Source organism: Alligator mississippiensis, chromosome 3, assembly GCF_030867095.1.
Source record: "Alligator mississippiensis isolate rAllMis1 chromosome 3, rAllMis1, whole genome shotgun sequence".
Taxonomy (NCBI): Eukaryota; Metazoa; Chordata; order Crocodylia; family Alligatoridae; genus Alligator; species Alligator mississippiensis.
Genome location: NC_081826.1, coordinates 59,011,771 through 59,028,169, shown reverse-complemented (window position 1 = coordinate 59,028,169; position 16,399 = coordinate 59,011,771). Strand labels below are relative to the sequence as shown.

The 16,399-nt window shown below is 47.5% G+C and overlaps 1 protein-coding gene across 3 annotated transcripts in view; it reads right to left on the bottom strand.

Moving 5' to 3' along the window:
• The window catches only part of STAU2 (staufen double-stranded RNA binding protein 2), a 255,299-nt gene extending 241,788 nt beyond the window's left edge, over positions 1-13,511 (bottom strand). For all 3 annotated transcript variants that reach the window (XM_059723969.1, XM_059723970.1, XM_059723971.1), the window contains exon 1: positions 13,421-13,511. The gene's annotated coding sequence lies outside the window, so the exon portion shown is untranslated. The remainder of the gene's footprint in view (positions 1-13,420) is intronic.
• Positions 13,512-16,399: the final 2,888 nt, after the last annotated feature.

The following is a 16,399-nucleotide window of genomic DNA, read 5'->3' as shown; positions in this document are numbered from 1 at the left end:
TGTGTCCTCAAAGCTTTTTTGCCACAGAAAATGGAAGGCCTGGAATTTCACACTGAAATATATTAAAGAGGAATCAGCAATCCCCAGCACACGTGCCAGAGTGTAGCATGTGAAGCCATTCTGTTTGGCCTGCCCAGAGCCCAGGCTGGGGCTGAAAACAACTGCACCAGGGTTCATGGAGCTTCATCCCAGCTCACTGCTGGTGGTGGATGCCCACACTGCGGGGTGGACAGTGGGGAAGGGGCTGGGGCTGCACTGCCACAAGGATCGGACCGTTAGCAGTTCCCTCACCATTGCCCCTGGCACACCAACATCTTACAAGTTGAGGTATTGGGATTTTTTTGGCACTCTGCCCAAAAATAATACCAACCTGTTATAGAAGATGGAAAAGATACTGCATGATACAGATATCAGAACACACATGTATTGTTTGTACCTTTTCTTTACTGCTTATAACAGTTTTGCCCTGTCAAGTAAATGTTGCCCTGCTTCCCACAGAAGTCTGAAGATTTTAGAAGACTTCAGGAACCTAGGAATAGAGCTGAAGAAGAACATCCCAATGATATTCAAGAGACATCCTACCAGTCCAAGAATCAAGAGGACAAAAACTATTAAAGGTGAACTCCTGACTGCACAACTGAAAGTTTTAGACTTAGCACTGGGCCACTTTCCAATGGGAGACTAAACCATACAAATAGGATGTCCTGCTTCTCACAGGGTTAATCTTCCGCTAAAGACTCACTGAACCAGCTAGGAGGGCATTAAAATTAAAATGAAAGGTAAAGATATAAAGAGGCAACATGGCTCAAAGTCAGTATGCTGCTATGTTGGTTTCATTTATTTATGTGAAGAGAAGAAATTTGGCAATTGCTTATACACCAGTCCTAGGAATAAAGAAAAAAAAAAGAAAAGAAAAAAGACAAATGACAAAAACTTAACAGCATGATTTGTATGACAGGAATGTTAAAATCTATAGGGCTGAGCAAAGCTTTGGGTGCCTATTCTATTTGGACGAGATTCAGCCCGATTCGGTGGCTGAATCTCCAAATCCAAATTGAATCAGGAGACCAATAAAACAGCCTGAATCAATTTGAAGCTCTCTGAATCAATTCAGAAAAGATTTGGAGATCTTTGGAGATTCAGGCATTCATTGCTTGCTGCCGCAGGGAGCTAGACCTGGACTCTGTGACGGGAAGTGGGGCAGAGGGGAAGGAGGGTTAGAGGAGGGCTTAGGGGACCATGGGAGGGATACCCACTGGGCCCCATCCCTTGCCTACTCCCCCAGCCCTCCTGAGCACCCCCTAACCACCACTTGCTCTCTCAGCACTCCCCATGGCTGCCCCCAGAGTCCCAGTTCTTTAAAAAAAATAAAAGCCCCCATTCACCGGCTTCTGCCAGGCAGGGGTACAATCTCCACTACCCCCCACTGCATGGGGGGCACTGCCACGAGCCCCCATCCCCTGCCCGCTCTCCCAGCCCCACCCCCATTGCTGTCCCACGCAGCCCCAGTTCTCAGTTCTTTAAAAAAAAAAAAAAAAGCCCAGCAGGAGTCAGGGCTTCTGTGGGCTCATGGCAGAGCCCCCCCAACACAGCGTAGAGCCACCCCACTTGGCAGGAGCCAGTGAGTATGGGGCTTTTTTTTTTTTTTTTTTTTAAAGAGCGAGGACTGGGGCTGGGCAGGGCAGCCATGGGGGGCGCTGGGAGAGTGGGGGGGGATGGGGGCTCGTGACAGAGCCCCCCATACAGCATGGGGTAGTGAGGATCGCCCCTCTGCTTGGCAGGAGCTGGTGAGTGGAGGCTTAAAAAAAAAAAAAAAAAAAAAAGCCAGGTCACTGGGGCCGGGCGGGGCAGCCATTGACAGGGCTGGGAGAGTGAGCAGGGGATGGAGCCTGTTTGATTCGGAGATTCGGCCAATTCGGTGGCACCTGAATTTCCAAATCAGATTTGGACGAATTGATTTGGGACAGTGATTCGAATCACGGTCCCCCAAATCAGCTGAATCCAAATCCAAAGCGAATACTAGCCACTTCACACAAGCCTAAAAGTCTGTGGTTTAGGAAAGACAGACTGAGTAAAAGAAAGTAATGGATCTTCAACACTTATGAGCCAGTGCACTAAGAAAGACTAGGAGGTGGAATTGGGTAGGGGAGTCAGTTGCACTCAACTAAGTCAATCAGAGAACAGGACAAATTACCCTTAAACATCTGCCTGTAATATGACAAAGGATAAATAGGATTATGGGAGACATGCTGGAGGTCTCATGCAGCCAGCAATATATCATTAGAAAACAACATCTAAAAATTATAATTATCTTATACAATAATGAAAAAGAAAAGAAACTGCACCTACAGCAAGATAACTCTATACTGGGCCACATTATGATAGATGCACTAGGTGCCAGTAGTGGTTTGGGGACAAATGATTATAACCTGATGATATTTAATATGGATGACACGGACTAGGACAATTAGCTACACTGAAGTACTATAGAGAAGGATTTGGGGGTTAACATTAGGCAATAAGCTGAATTAAGTCAACAGTGGGCTCTTGTTAAAAAAAAAAAAAGCTAACATTATATTGCTTTATATTAACAGGAGTGTTAGTCACAAGTAAAAGGAAGTAAATCTGCCACACTGTTTGGTGAGACCTCACCTAAAGTACTGTGTCCAGTTCTGGACTCAACACTTTTCTAAGGATATGGACAGATATGGGAAGAGTCCAGCAAAGAGTGACAAAAATTATTAGAGGCCTAGGAAGCAAGACTGAAAGAACTAGGTTTACTCAGTCTGAAGAAGAGAAGACTGGTGGGGGTGGGATTTGATAACAGTCTTCAAATACTGGAAGGACAATTACAGAGGATGGAGATGGACTTTTCTCTGTAGCCATGGCTTTAAGCTGTAGCAGAGGAAATTTAGGTTGAAGATTAAGAGGAACTTTCTGACTATGAGGGTGGTCAAGCATTGGATCTGGCTATCTAAAGAAATTGTGGGATCTTCATCCCTGGAAATTTTCAAAAGCAGATTAGACAGATGCCTGTCTGGGAGGATTTAGTTAGGAATGATCCTGCCTTGAGCAGAAGGCTGGACTAGAAGGTGTTGGGCAGTCCCTTCTAGCCCTACTTTCCATGATCCTATAACAGAACAAGCCAGCAATAAGTATTTTGTGCCTCAAAAGGGTCAATTTCCTGAAAGTGAAGACATTTTGAGCAAAATATATAAGGAAGAAACATTCAGACTCAAAATGTAAATTAAAATATCATGTTTTAGATGACCAAAACACCAAACATAAAAAAAAGGCTGAAGCTCAATCCTAGTTCAGTAGCCAAAATGCAAGTAGTGATTAAAAATAAAAAATATATATAACATAATTAAACAGGGTAAGAAAGAAAATTATATTAGAAATGATGTGCTGAAAATTGATATGGGAAACTAAAAAAAAAATCTGGAAAAAAATCCATAACATAGTATGCAAGTCTAAGAACAAGAAGGAAGTATACTAGAAACAAATGAAATGCTGTATGCCAGGGGCTGGCAATTATTTGGGCTGGAGAGCCACTTAAATGAGTTTTGGTGAGTTGTTGAGGGCTGCCAAGCTCCCCACAGCCAAGCCAAGGCTGGAGCTAGAGCAGTAGCGGGAGCATGAACCCACATAGGGTGGCAGCATCTTCTCTCTCTGCCCCTCTCCCCCACAACGCCCAACTTGGCTGACATGGGCAGCCAGAAATGGGACCAAGAGCCATGTGTGGGACCAGGGCAGGCCAGCGTGTTTGCAGCCCTCCTGGAGCCAGGCTGCAGGGGCAGGAGAGGACACCCTCCAGGGCTCTGGCCTCTGCTAGCACCTCAGGTGCTGAGCAAAAGCAGACCCGCCTGCCCACCACAGGGCTGGACTCCATTTTCCAGGCTGCCACTCAGTGCCAGGTGGGGCTGCTTCCACCCAGCAACCCCCACAACAACAGAGGACAGAGCCAGAGTTGCCATCCACGAGCCCACCAAGCAATTCTATCAAGCCCATGGGTAGCAGTTTTGGAGGTTTTCAAAACCCGACTAGACAAAGCTTTGACTGGGACGATCTAGATGGGGATGGTCCTGCTTTGAGCAGGGGGTTGGACTAGATGACCTCCTGTGGTCCCTTCCAACCCTAATTTTCTGTGATTCTAAAACCAAGAACTGTCTAATAATGACTATAGAGATCTCCAACCAAACACTGGTAATTTTTAATACCATATTTTCCTCACACAACCCCCAAACAAACCACGCATCTTCTTTTTGAAAGGTAGAATGTGGGGAAAAAAAGTCATGGCCAACTGTGTGACACAGAATGTCCAAGTGTGGCATCTCAGAATCGTCTGGATGAGGCAGCAGAAACTTACTGGTGTGGCAAGACAGAAAAATGTTACTTCTGTGTTTTTTACAGGAACTTATTTAAGTAACTATTTACAGCAACGTGTTGGTTCCACACCACAAGCCTCCTCAAGATGCTACACACTGCATGCAGCAGCTCACTTATCCTCAACCACCTCAGTAGCTCTTCAGCCAAAAACTATGGCTTCACTAACACCTGTCAGAAGGTTAACACTGGACTTTACCCCTGCTTTTTGCAGCCCCAAGGCAAAGTGGCAGCCACCTTGGCAGCCATGAGTCACAGCGTATGATTGCTTTATTCTACCCTGCTTCTGTTCCAGAGAAGAAAAATCCACTTCACCGCCTAAGATATGCACCCCAATTTTTGAGGGCTGACTTTTGGGAGGAAAATCTGTGCAGTATGAGTGAATATGGAATATCTTGGAGTACCAGGGAAACTCTGAGAGGCTGGAAGTGTGCTACTGATGTATCAAGATTCAAATAGAACAAGCAGGATGACCTGAATAATTCTAAGTAGAAGAGCTAGAAACTTAAGGTGGGATGGAATTGATGGAGAATAGCAATATATTTGCCAACACAGTTTTAGAAGAAACAGATCTTGTCAAACAAACTATTTCATTTGCTGATAAGATTAAAAGCTTTATAATACCAAATATAATACACTTAAATTTTTGTAAGACAATTATTTGGTAACGTAAAATATTCTCATTAAATTTAGTACTATATAACATCAATAAAGCACATATTAAATAGATGACTAAATGACAGATCTAAAAAAAAAACCTGTCACTGGAAAATCCTCATTAAATGAAAGGTATTTCCCACAGGAATGAGTAAAAGCTCTGATAGTGTTGGAATGATATTGTAGCTGTGATCTGTCAGCTAGCTGAGAATGTCTCTTGTATTCTATTTTTATTTACATATAAAGTGTTGCACAGGCTTTTATCTGCTATATAGCCTAGGCTTTTTCTGAGACCTGAGGAATGGTATTTGGTAGCAAAAGGTCATCTGTCTACCCTAACCATGCAGTTGGTCCAATAAAAGATACGACCCACAAAAATCCTTGCCTCTCATCAACAACTTGGAAGCAAATATAAAACCACTGCTGAAAAAAATTGTGAATGACAGATTGACATAGACGTAAATAATGGTAAGACCATGTGATCTTGATGCCTGATCAGCTGGGCCCATTCAAACAAAATGTGCTTCAATAAAGCCAAATCCAAATATATCCAGAAACAAGGAAAACATGCCGGACTCGTAAGAAAACTATATCCCTGAAAACAGTGGGTCTGAAGAGTTAGGGGGTGAAGCCTGCATGAACTCTCAGGACAATGCTGTGGCAAAAAAGGAAAGCATGTAGCAGTTAGGGGAAGGATGATTTTATTTATGTAGACAGTCCATAAAGGACTGATGTTGGTGTCCCTATTTTAAAAATTATGTTGACAAGTTGGATAGGGTGCTAAAAAGGGCCAGAAAAATGATTTAAGCTAGATAAAATGCTTCAAGCATAAGGCTTCAAGAGCTCAATCTGTTTCGTTTTTAAAAAAAGAAGACTGAAAAGGTCACTTGATTGCAGTGTTGAGGTACCTTCACAGTGATAAAATAACCATTACTAAAGGGATCTCTAATCTAATAGTGAAAGGTGTAAAAACAACCTGACTGCAAGCTGAAACTGGACACAGTCAAATTGAAAATCAAGCACCAATTTTTAATAGGGAAGCTGATTTTAACCACTGGAACAAAACACAGTGTGGATTATCCGCCTTGATGTCTTCAAGACTGGATGCTATTTTGGAAGATAAGCTTTTGTCAAACTCACTAGGGTCACTACAGTGCTAAATTAATGAAATTATGTGGTATAAAAAGACCAAACTCTATGATCTAAAAACATTAATGAAATCCTTTTATCAGGCACCTTTTACCAAAGTTCTCCACCCGCGAGGAATTGCCAGGATGGTTGTTTCAGAATTAGAGACCATAAAAAATACTGGGGAAGCAGAACAGTATCAAAAAAAAAATTGAGGAATTCATGAAGAAACTTCCCTTTGGGTAAAGATCTTACAAATCTCTGAGAATACTTGGGAATAGGTGTCAAAATTACAAATCTTTAGGATCAGTACTAGCAATAACCATACCATTAAAATACTTATTATAACAAATAGAATTTTTAAAATATATTCTATAGAGTAAAAGCATAACATTCAATGGAGTAAATCAACTGAGTAAATATTATTTCAGTAATGATGAACCCTACACCTTACAAATGAATATTCATTATAACTTTTGGTAGGGTCAATTAAAAGATGTAATACTCAGCTATTTCAATACAGATGTCTGAGCAGAGTAGCAAGCTAAAAGAAAACAGGATGCATTTTGGTTATTTTATCAAAGTACTGAACTGGATCTTTTCAAACCCCATTCACTGACTTGTGAAAGACTGCAATGCCCCTATCAAAGAAAAACAGTCATTGAATCTCTTTCCCATTACATTGTTTAAAATGATGTTTCAAATATTTATTAGCTCAATGAAGAATAAAGTTACTTGGATAAACAGCTGATTTTTTTAAAGAAAATCTGTTGTCAGTATAGGTACAATATCACTGGGATATGTATGACTGATTGCTGGTTTTTTTTACCTTTTTACATGTTTGGTCAAACTTGAGAACTGAAGTTCCTATGATAAAATTAAAGAACAGAAGTGGAGATATTCAAGCCACATTTAATGAGTTCTTTACGTTCCTTGAAAAAAGTTTATCACAACACAGTGCTGCTGTACAAGCCCCACAACAACACTAAATGGTTCAATTAATTCCATTGTAAAGGATCATAATCCTTAAATCAGTAGTTCTCAAATACTCTGTTCCTTCTTTTAGTTACACCGCTGTGTATTCCTATAATTCCTTGTTACTGATAGCAAAAAGTAACATTTTATGTTACTGGTGCTCATACTTTTGGCCACAGGGGCCAGATCAAGCCCCATGTGCCAAGACTGGGACCCATGACACCTTTGCCTGGCCCCTTGCAATGGATGTTTTATTTTGCGGGGGAAAATGTTTTGTATTCCAGGTCAAATTAGCCAAATCAATTCCGAATCCTCTCGATTGAGCAAAACGCAACTGTTGAAACACTAACTGTGGCGCTATGACCAGCAAGTATCCCCCCATCCTAGACTTTTCAGCCTGGGGCTTCAAATACTCCCAAAATTCATTGGCGGGCATCCTACATGTAGGCCCAAGCCTGGAGGTCTCAGAGTTCGGATGCCCCTGAGTCTCACTTATGCTTACTCAAAGGCCACACGAGCAAGCTAGTGGGGAGTCCCCTCATTTCCATAAAGTAGGCATGTTGCCAAGATCCTCCCACTGGAAGCAGGCCACTGGGGAGCTAATTACAAGACTCTCGTAGGGTGCCCTGTCTGCAGCGCACTGGACAGGGGTGCACACTCCACTATACAATATCACTTAAAATATTAGTCCAAAGCCAAAAGGCCCACTTGCCAGGGCCAGGCCTGCACCACCCCTATGTGCCAAGATCGGGCCTTAGGGCTCAGCACCAACCCCACACTGTGGCATCAGGTCCTGCGCCTCCCTACATGCCTGATGTAGCCTGCAGGCCCCAGAGCTCCCCATGAGTGTAGAAATTTGGCAGTGGAGCAGTGCCACCAAGTTTTCCCTGCCACCAAACTTTCAGACTTGTGGGGAACCCCACAGACCAGATAACAATGCTAGGGTCCGGATCTGGCCCATGACCCAGGGGTTGAGCACCCCTTTGTTGCTACAACCATGTTGTAACCTCTCCAGCAACCTAAGACATACTGTAGAGCTGTTCATTTTCTTTTTCTTCCTTTCCCCTTCTCCTCCCCCCTTCCATACCTCCTGTAGAAGTTCACTACATACTTCAGGAGTACGAATTCCACAGTTGGATAAACACTGCCCTGGGCGTCCTCTAACGATAATACCTGCTTGTATTTTAGACACCATTGGAATTGGAAGCCAGTCAGAGCCAAAGTATGCATTAGGCCTGTAGGTCCGGTATCTACAATTCTATGCCCAAGTAGCCTTTTCATATTATTTTTATTGTACAATAACCAAAAGTCACAACAATAACTGTAATCAAATACATTTATATTTGTAGCACAATCAAACATTTTTTATATAAATTTAGCTAACTTCCTGTTTTTTAACTCACCTATCAACATGTCAGGGTTCCTACCAGCTTCTTAGTTTGTAATTACCTGCAACTATTCTGAAAACATTACAGCTGAATTTGCAACAAAATTGTCTGAATACTGTTTTCAGTTCATTTTTGCATTTATACTAACTACTAACAAGGAAAATACAAAGTAGAAGCAGGACAATATCCGTCAAAATTTAGCATAGAAATAAAGCTTGGCTCAGGGAACAGCATATCCTCATCTCTTTTAACAATTGTGGAGAGGTGGCATTGGGGATGACCTGAGAAGTATTTTGTCATTTACCTCCATTCAAAGCTCAGTTCGTAACTGGATAATTCAGTCATTTTAAGTTACTAATAGGAATGTTGTAACATTCAATCACAGTTATGTTGGTGAATTTTCTAAAATTATTTACACTGAATTTTTGTGTTATTTCAATCAGAAATTGGGAGCTATAAATAAGGAATTGCTACTAAGAATAGGGAAAAGCAGAAAAGGGAATCAACTTTTGCCTCCAGGCTTGTCCAATGTGATTCTTACTACTATTCTTATTCCTATAAGAGATATTTTTCATTGAAAATAAAGAACAAGTTCTCCTAGGGTCACTAGCAGGCCTTGACAAATCCACCTACTCACAGAGACATGTGGAAAACTCACTTGTTTAGCCTGCAGACACACAACACCAGCCCCTTTTGTTGCTCATGACTTTGGCAAACAGCTGCACAAGGAAATTAATATGACTAGACGGTTTCACCATTGCTATTTAGAATTTTCTGGGTAATGGTGACGTAGCACCTTACTAAATACCCTAGCAATGTCTCTTTTCTTAGCAACTTAGCAAAGTAGGTAATGGGGTTTCTTTTCTTATTAGTTCCTTTGCCCCAGAAAACCACCAGCAGCTTTTTTAAACCTATCTCCAGCTAGCAGGTTGGTCCTCCATGAAATATCTTGTAAATTTATTCAAACACTGATTTCTACCTAGTATAAAGAATTTCTTCCCTTTGTTAAAACCTAGTAGAGAAAATTATTAAGCTATCCCAAGGCCACAAACTAAAAGGTATTGCTTCTTTTTGTACAGCACAGATTCAATAGAATCATGGAAGTTACCATAAAATAAACCTGTTAAGTTCATACTCTGATTGAGGTAACTAGTTAAATATGAGTGCAGTTGCATACTACTTGTCATACAACCAAGGTAGAGAACTTGTACAAAAGGAAAAGGTGAGGTGTGATACAACATTAGGGCAGGGGAAGAGCGTAAACTGTAACACTGAGCTCTAGAACTGTGTTTCTCAATCTGTGGGTCGCGACCCAAAAGTGGGTCACAAGTATATATGAAAGGGTCACGAACACACTGGAGAAAAGTGTGGGAAACTGTGGCTTCTCCTTTGCAGGCTGTCAGAGCTCCCACCTGCAAGGTAGTGCTTGGGGTCCCCCCTGCCCCACACATACTCCCTGCCCTACACACTGAGGGGCTGGGGCCTGGGTCTAGCGGGTCAGGATTGAGGGGCACTGAGTGAGGACTAGTCATTGATGTTTATACATAGGTCTTGGTAAAAGGTTGACAATCACTGCTCTAGAACACAGTAGGTGGAAGTAGTATAAAGTATACTATATAGCATGTAAGTATACAATGGGGCCAATACACTATACAGTATATAAGCATACAATGGGGCCTGCTAGTGCTCTAGAGTTGCTGTTAGGGCAATGGGGTCAGATGCACAAGTCTTTTATGCTCATAAAGTATATAATGGAATTCTGATTCTACTGTTACACCACCAAAGACAGTTTTTCCTAATACTTATTACATGTCCAGAGGCATGCCAAGTAAACTTATTATTTTCTTTATGCAAATACAGTTCAGGATGATGCACAGTAAAACCTTTTTCAAACTCCCTACAGAAGCTTTGATCTTTCAGCACAAACAGAAGTGTTCTTCAGAAAATGCTGGTGCCAGTTAGAAACACGGTGTATTTATGAAAGAAAACATTTTGTAGAGAACTTGTGCGTTTTGGGACTTGAACTGAGTATTCTGAATAAACAATAGTCCTATACCTGGTTTGCGTGTGTTACCTGTTTAACTATTTCATTAGGAAAAGCCCTAGCACGTGCATGGTTACACTGTTATAACCAGGAACCTACAGAATTCAGGGCAGCTGACCCATCAATTTTGCCATCTGAGCACAGCACTAGTTGCCACTTTCATGGTGAGCATAGCAGCCCCCGCATCTCTGATTGACCAAGGGGCCCTGGAAGTCCTGACCCTCCCCAGAGATTGATAGGTGGTCACCTGTCAATCTCTAGGGAGGGGTGGGACTACTGGGGGCCCTTGGCAGGGGGGAGTGGAGGGGTGGCAGCTGCACAAAAATCTGTCCTCCCACCCCAGCCCCTCATGCTTCCTGGCCCCAGGGCGTCCCACCATTTTCTGTTTACAGCTCCCCCCCGCACATTTTATTTCCCCATTCACTGGCCATTTTTGTGGTCTCCGCGTTTTTCCATGGGAATTGGGCTTTTTTGTGGCAGACCTACCAATTTAACGGTCCTGCAAAAATCACAAAACCACGATTTCAGTAGGTCCCCAGTCATAAAGACATCATATGGATATCAGTATGTTACCCCTATAGCTTATACAAGCAACAGAGTCTTTGACCCTCTGGTAGCATAAAACTTAGAAAAATAATATCAGTTTACAACTTACAAAGCCCACTTCTCAATTACATATTTTAGAAAGATACAATTTTTGACTGAAGAGTAACGGACTCCAAATGCACACTAGGAATTAATATATTTCTTCTCTACAAAGACATTTATAGACATATATTTTAGGCACCTCAAGACAAACTCTCCAGAAGAACACAACAGGTGCAGCTTCCTCATGGCTAGAGCAGCAACCCTAGGCTCAGAAGATATGGCTCTGACACCAGTTTACTGTCTAACCTTGGGAAGGACACTTACGTGACTAATTTCCGTCTCATATTTACATCAATGTAAATCAGAAGCAACCCTGCTTCAGTGGAGTCACAGGGGTAAATCTGGGGAGAAAAATCAAGCCCCTGGTCTTTGCCCAAAAGAATGGGCTAAGTGAGCTATGGTACTGATTTAGTGTTCAAGTTTGGGCAAGTCATTTATCTTTCAAAAAATGCAGTTTTTCCCAGTGTCAAAATACTTTGTAAGCGACTTTCAGACTTTGGTATAAAATACCATTCAAGCGCACAGTGTTATTAAACATAACTGTTGGTGAACAGGGTAGTTCAAACTCACTGCTAGTCTAAATCTAGCCCAAATTAGTTGCCATCATTAGCTGCCTTAACAGCTTATGGGTAATAAACTGCTTGCAACAGTCTAGTTCCCAGTGGCCAGTAATGGGGATCTCAGAGAGGCAAAGCACTGAATGCACACGAGGACTGAAGTCTCTCATACCCTTCTGTGGTCCCTCTGGGGCCCAGCTGAGGTTCATTAACTGGACAGCCCTGGAAATCTTACACTGCTGCTGGCTCCTGAGATAAAGGGCTTCATTCAGCTGGCTGTCAATCTGGCACCATTCATAAGCAGTAGTGTCGCACAAAAACCTGTTCAGCAAAAAAGGCCTTGCCTACATTCATAAAATATATACTGGTGTAACTCTATTACTGCAGTTACACAGGTATAAATCCTCAACAAGAAGACACTGCGCCAGGACAAAGCAGGGGCTGCGCTGGTGCATCATGATTTGGTAATACACCACCCTAAGATGTAGCAGCGTACGCCCCAGCACCAACGGGATGTACTTGTGCCTACGTAGTTATACCTGCACAAATTTCCTCCGTGTAAGCAGGGCCTTGTCATGATAGGAGAGAAGGATCTCAAGTCATTACCTACAGTTACATACAACATACAGCGCACAGCCTTGTCCGCAACAGCGCACTGCACGTGCTCCTCTGCTGAATTTGAGCTCCCCAGACCCCACAAATCCTTCAAGTCTAATAACTAGTAGAAAGCCTAAGAAGTCAAAAGAAAGCTTTCCCAGAGTGACCCATGGCCGGTATGTCTTGGTGTGTACGGAAAGTCTGCCAGGAGCAAAGCGTCACCGATTTCACCATGTGCTCCCATTTTTGAGACCACAGTTACTTTGTGGAGGGCACTTCAGAAGCAGCCTGCGAAGAGGCTGCCTGGAGGAGAGTTCTGGGCGTCTCGCCTCCTAAACCCGCCAGGACTGGGCTGCCGAAGCAGCCAGCCAAAAAAGCCTGCTCAGAAGAGCTCTCAGGTGCTCCGGGTGTCTCTCCTAAGCCGCCCAGGCCTGGTCCTCCCAGGCGCAGGGCCCAGGCCAGCCCCCCCAGCCCCGCACTTCTCACGTTGTCCTCAACCAGGAACTTGCTTCCCGGGGCCCCGGCGCCAGGGCGACGCGGGAAGAGGAGAGCCGCAGCCCAGCGAGCCGAGCCGAGCCGAGCCGCCGGGGGCCGCCGCTCTCTACAGGACGAAGCATCCCCAGGCAGCGCGGGGCCGCCACGTCCGCCGGCACGAGGAGGCGCGGCGGGGCCTGCTGCGGCCCCGGCCGGCGGGGACGTGCCGGCGCCTCGGCCCGAGCCGCCGACCCGGCCCAGCGCGCAGCCCCTTGCGGCCAGGCCCGGCCAGGCCCAGCCCGGCCCGGCGCGAAGGGCCAAGCCGCGCGGGGATACCGGCCCGGGCTCGGCCCGGCGCCGCCCCCCACTTCCCAGCCGGCTCCACGTCCCCCGCAACTCCCGGGCGGGAGTGTTGGTGCTGCCGGCCGGGCCGGCGCCGGAGAGGGGGAGGGGGCGGCATCGCGGCAGCGGCGCCCCCTGCCCCGTCCCGGCGCCGCGGCTCCCGCCTCGCCTCGCCCCGCCCCGCCGCCGGGATGGGCTCGGCCGGGCCGGGACAGCCCCGTTACCTGGTTCCCGGGGACACTTTGGAGACGCCTCCAACATCGGCAAACACTAAAGAGAACTGACCCCGCCGCCGCCGCCGCCGGCCCCAACCACTGCGCCCCCCTCCGCCGCCGGCCCCGCCCCGCCCCGCGCCGCCGCCGCCGCCCGCCCCCCGCGGCCCGGCCCCGCCGCCGCCGCCCCCTGCCGCCCGCCCGCCCGCGCCGCCGCCACCCCCGCCCCGCGCGGCCCCGCTCCGCGCCCCACGCCCCCCCCCGCGCCGCCGCGCGAATGGCCCCGTCCGCCGCCCTTCCCTTCCCTTCCCTTCCCCTCCCCTCCCCTCCCCGCCGGTCGTGCGGCAGCCCCCTAGCGGCGGCTCCGACCCGCTCCCAGCTCCGCGCGGGCGACGGCGCTGGGGGCTCGGCCGGCCCGGGCGGGATGACTGGGACCGGCCGGGACGGGCCGAGGCGGAGCTGGGCGGTGAAGGCGCCGACAGCCGCGCTGCGTGGGGAGGGATAAAGAGAGACTCTCCTTCCTTCCCCCTCTTCACACTGCCGCCCCTCGCCTGCAGGTTGTCCCGAAAGCTCCAGGATAGTTCGTCTTCGCCCCGGCCCGCCGCCCCGTGTGAAACGCAGGCGCTTCCTCCTGCTCCGGGCAGACGAAGAGCACAGGGGTTGCCAGCAGCTGGGGCCCGTCCTACCCGAGCCCCGGGCAGCCTCCTCCTGGCTGCAGCCGAGCTGGCGGCATGTCCAACCAGGAGCCCCCAGGGAGGCTTTCCTGTCACCCCCCTGTTCGCGTCTCCGGTGTAGTTTCGCTGGGCAGGGCCCACCAGCTCCTTGGACTCATTTGAGGGCCAGCAGGCACTAGCACATGTACCCTGCTCAGTATGCATGTCCCCTGGCCCTTGGTGCACTCATTTTAAACCTACACTCTTTACTCCTTCCCCTGTTTTTCTTTTATTTGCCCCAAGAACCAGTTGTTGCACCTTCAGTAGCCTCCTCTGTAAAGGAAGGCTTACAGTTTTAGTTGGCAGGCCTAGGCCCACACTTCCCCAGTAGCAGAACAAACAGGCCTGTGTTGCACAGGGGCAGAGAGTGATGCTTAAAAGGAGAATGAACGGGGCTTGTCTCCCTGCTCCTCTCCCCCTTGTGGCCTCCAGCCTTTAAGGTTTAGGAAGTTCTGTTTCGGAGGCTGTGTCCTAGGTCCCTGTGGCAGCAGGAGCAGACAGCAGAGGCTGAAAGGAAAGTAAATTGGGTAGGACCAGCCCCCCTCCAAACCCCACTGTTCCTCTCTCACTTGCAGCCTCCAGCATTTAAAGTCTAGGAAGTTAAAGATAAAAGCAAAGAGGAGCATGACACAGCCCAAGTAAAAAAGCATTGAAATGGTTTCAATGAGTAGAGCAATGGTTTCCAAACTCTGACAGATAGTGCACCACCACTTTTAAACGATACAAACTTAAGTACTGCCAGCAAATTTTTGTCATATAAAGTAATTATAATAAACCTGTTAAGGCTGTCTGTGTACCACTGGTGGTACCTATACCACAAACTGGGAACTGCTGGTAGAGGAAAATGTGGGTAAGTAAAGGAAAACAGAACCTCTATAAAAGCCACCATTTTGGCTTGAAATAAATCACCCATGAGACTTACAACTGGGTTACCATAAGTCTGGGTTTTCCTGGACATGTCCTCTTTTTGGACCCTCTAATCTCCATCAGGGCAGTTTGTTTGTTTTTAATATGAACTGATTTTGCTTTGCTTCACTGGGGGGGAGGACAATTGGAGGCAGCGGGCACGTGGCCGGCATGCAACCTGGCAGGGTCATGGAAGCAATCCCTGTGGGAGGCAGGGGTTAGTGGGCCAAGGCTTGGGGACTGTCTGCATGAATGAGGCATGCCCCTGGAGGCTGGGGGGGCATGGCGACCGCCCACAGGCAGCAGTGGTGATGTTGGCAGTGGGGGGGAGGGGGGGCATGGCAACTGCCCGCAGGCAGCAGCGGTGATGTTGGCGGTGGGGGGGGGGGAGGGGTGACAAGCACCGACCAGCAGTTGGCAACCACCTGCAGATGCTGCCAACAGCAGCTATCAGCAACAGACACCGACAGCAGTGTCAGCAGCAAGAGTAGGGGGTGGTAAATGGCAACTGCCTGCAGGCGCCACCAGCAGCAGTCAATCGCAGGGGATGCATCACCAATCTCAGGGGGTGCATGTGCACCCCCCATGCATCACCAATGACTGGGTATGCATGTGGGTAGCTGGCATGTGCAAGGGTGGCGGGTGTCTGCTGGCATTAGGAGAAGTCTGGGCACCAAGGCTGCTGTGGCAGGGGGAGGAGGGGAACAGTTTGTGCCTGGTCCTCCAGCAAGGGAAGGGGGCAGGGGGTGCCCTTTGAAGACAGAGGTAAGCTCTGTTGCCAGGCTGGCAGCACCAGGGATGGTGCCCATGCTCATGGGGCTGGGCTGGCCAGGAGACACTGCTGGGGTGTGGGGGCATGGCCAAGCCACCTGGTGCAGAGCTGGAGCCTTGGCCCAGGGCAGGGGGTGCTACAGGAATTCCCTCTTCCCTTCCGCCTGCACCAGAGCTGGACTTGCTGTACCGCTGCCTGCATGAATCAGAGCCATCGCACCCTGGCCCATTCAGGACAAGGGCAACTGGGGCCCCAGTCCAGCAGGGCTAGGGAGAGTAGGGAGCTGCGGATCAGGAGCAAGGGGTACTGGCAGGGATTGGGCGGCTGCAGGTGGGTACTGTGGGTCAGGAGTGAGGGCACCAGCAGGGATGAGGGGCACCAGCATAACCTGGGGGGGGGGTGAGGGACTGTGGGTTGGGAGTGAGGGGCAGCAGCAGGGATGGGGGGGCTGCAGGTTGGGAGCAACGGGCATTAGCAGGGCCAGAAGGCCGTGGGTGGGGAGTGAGGTGTTCCCCCAACAGGTGTCCTCTTTTTTGGAAGTGGAAATATGGTAACCCTACTCTACCTTAAATTTTATGATTCTCAGGAAACCCAACTTGG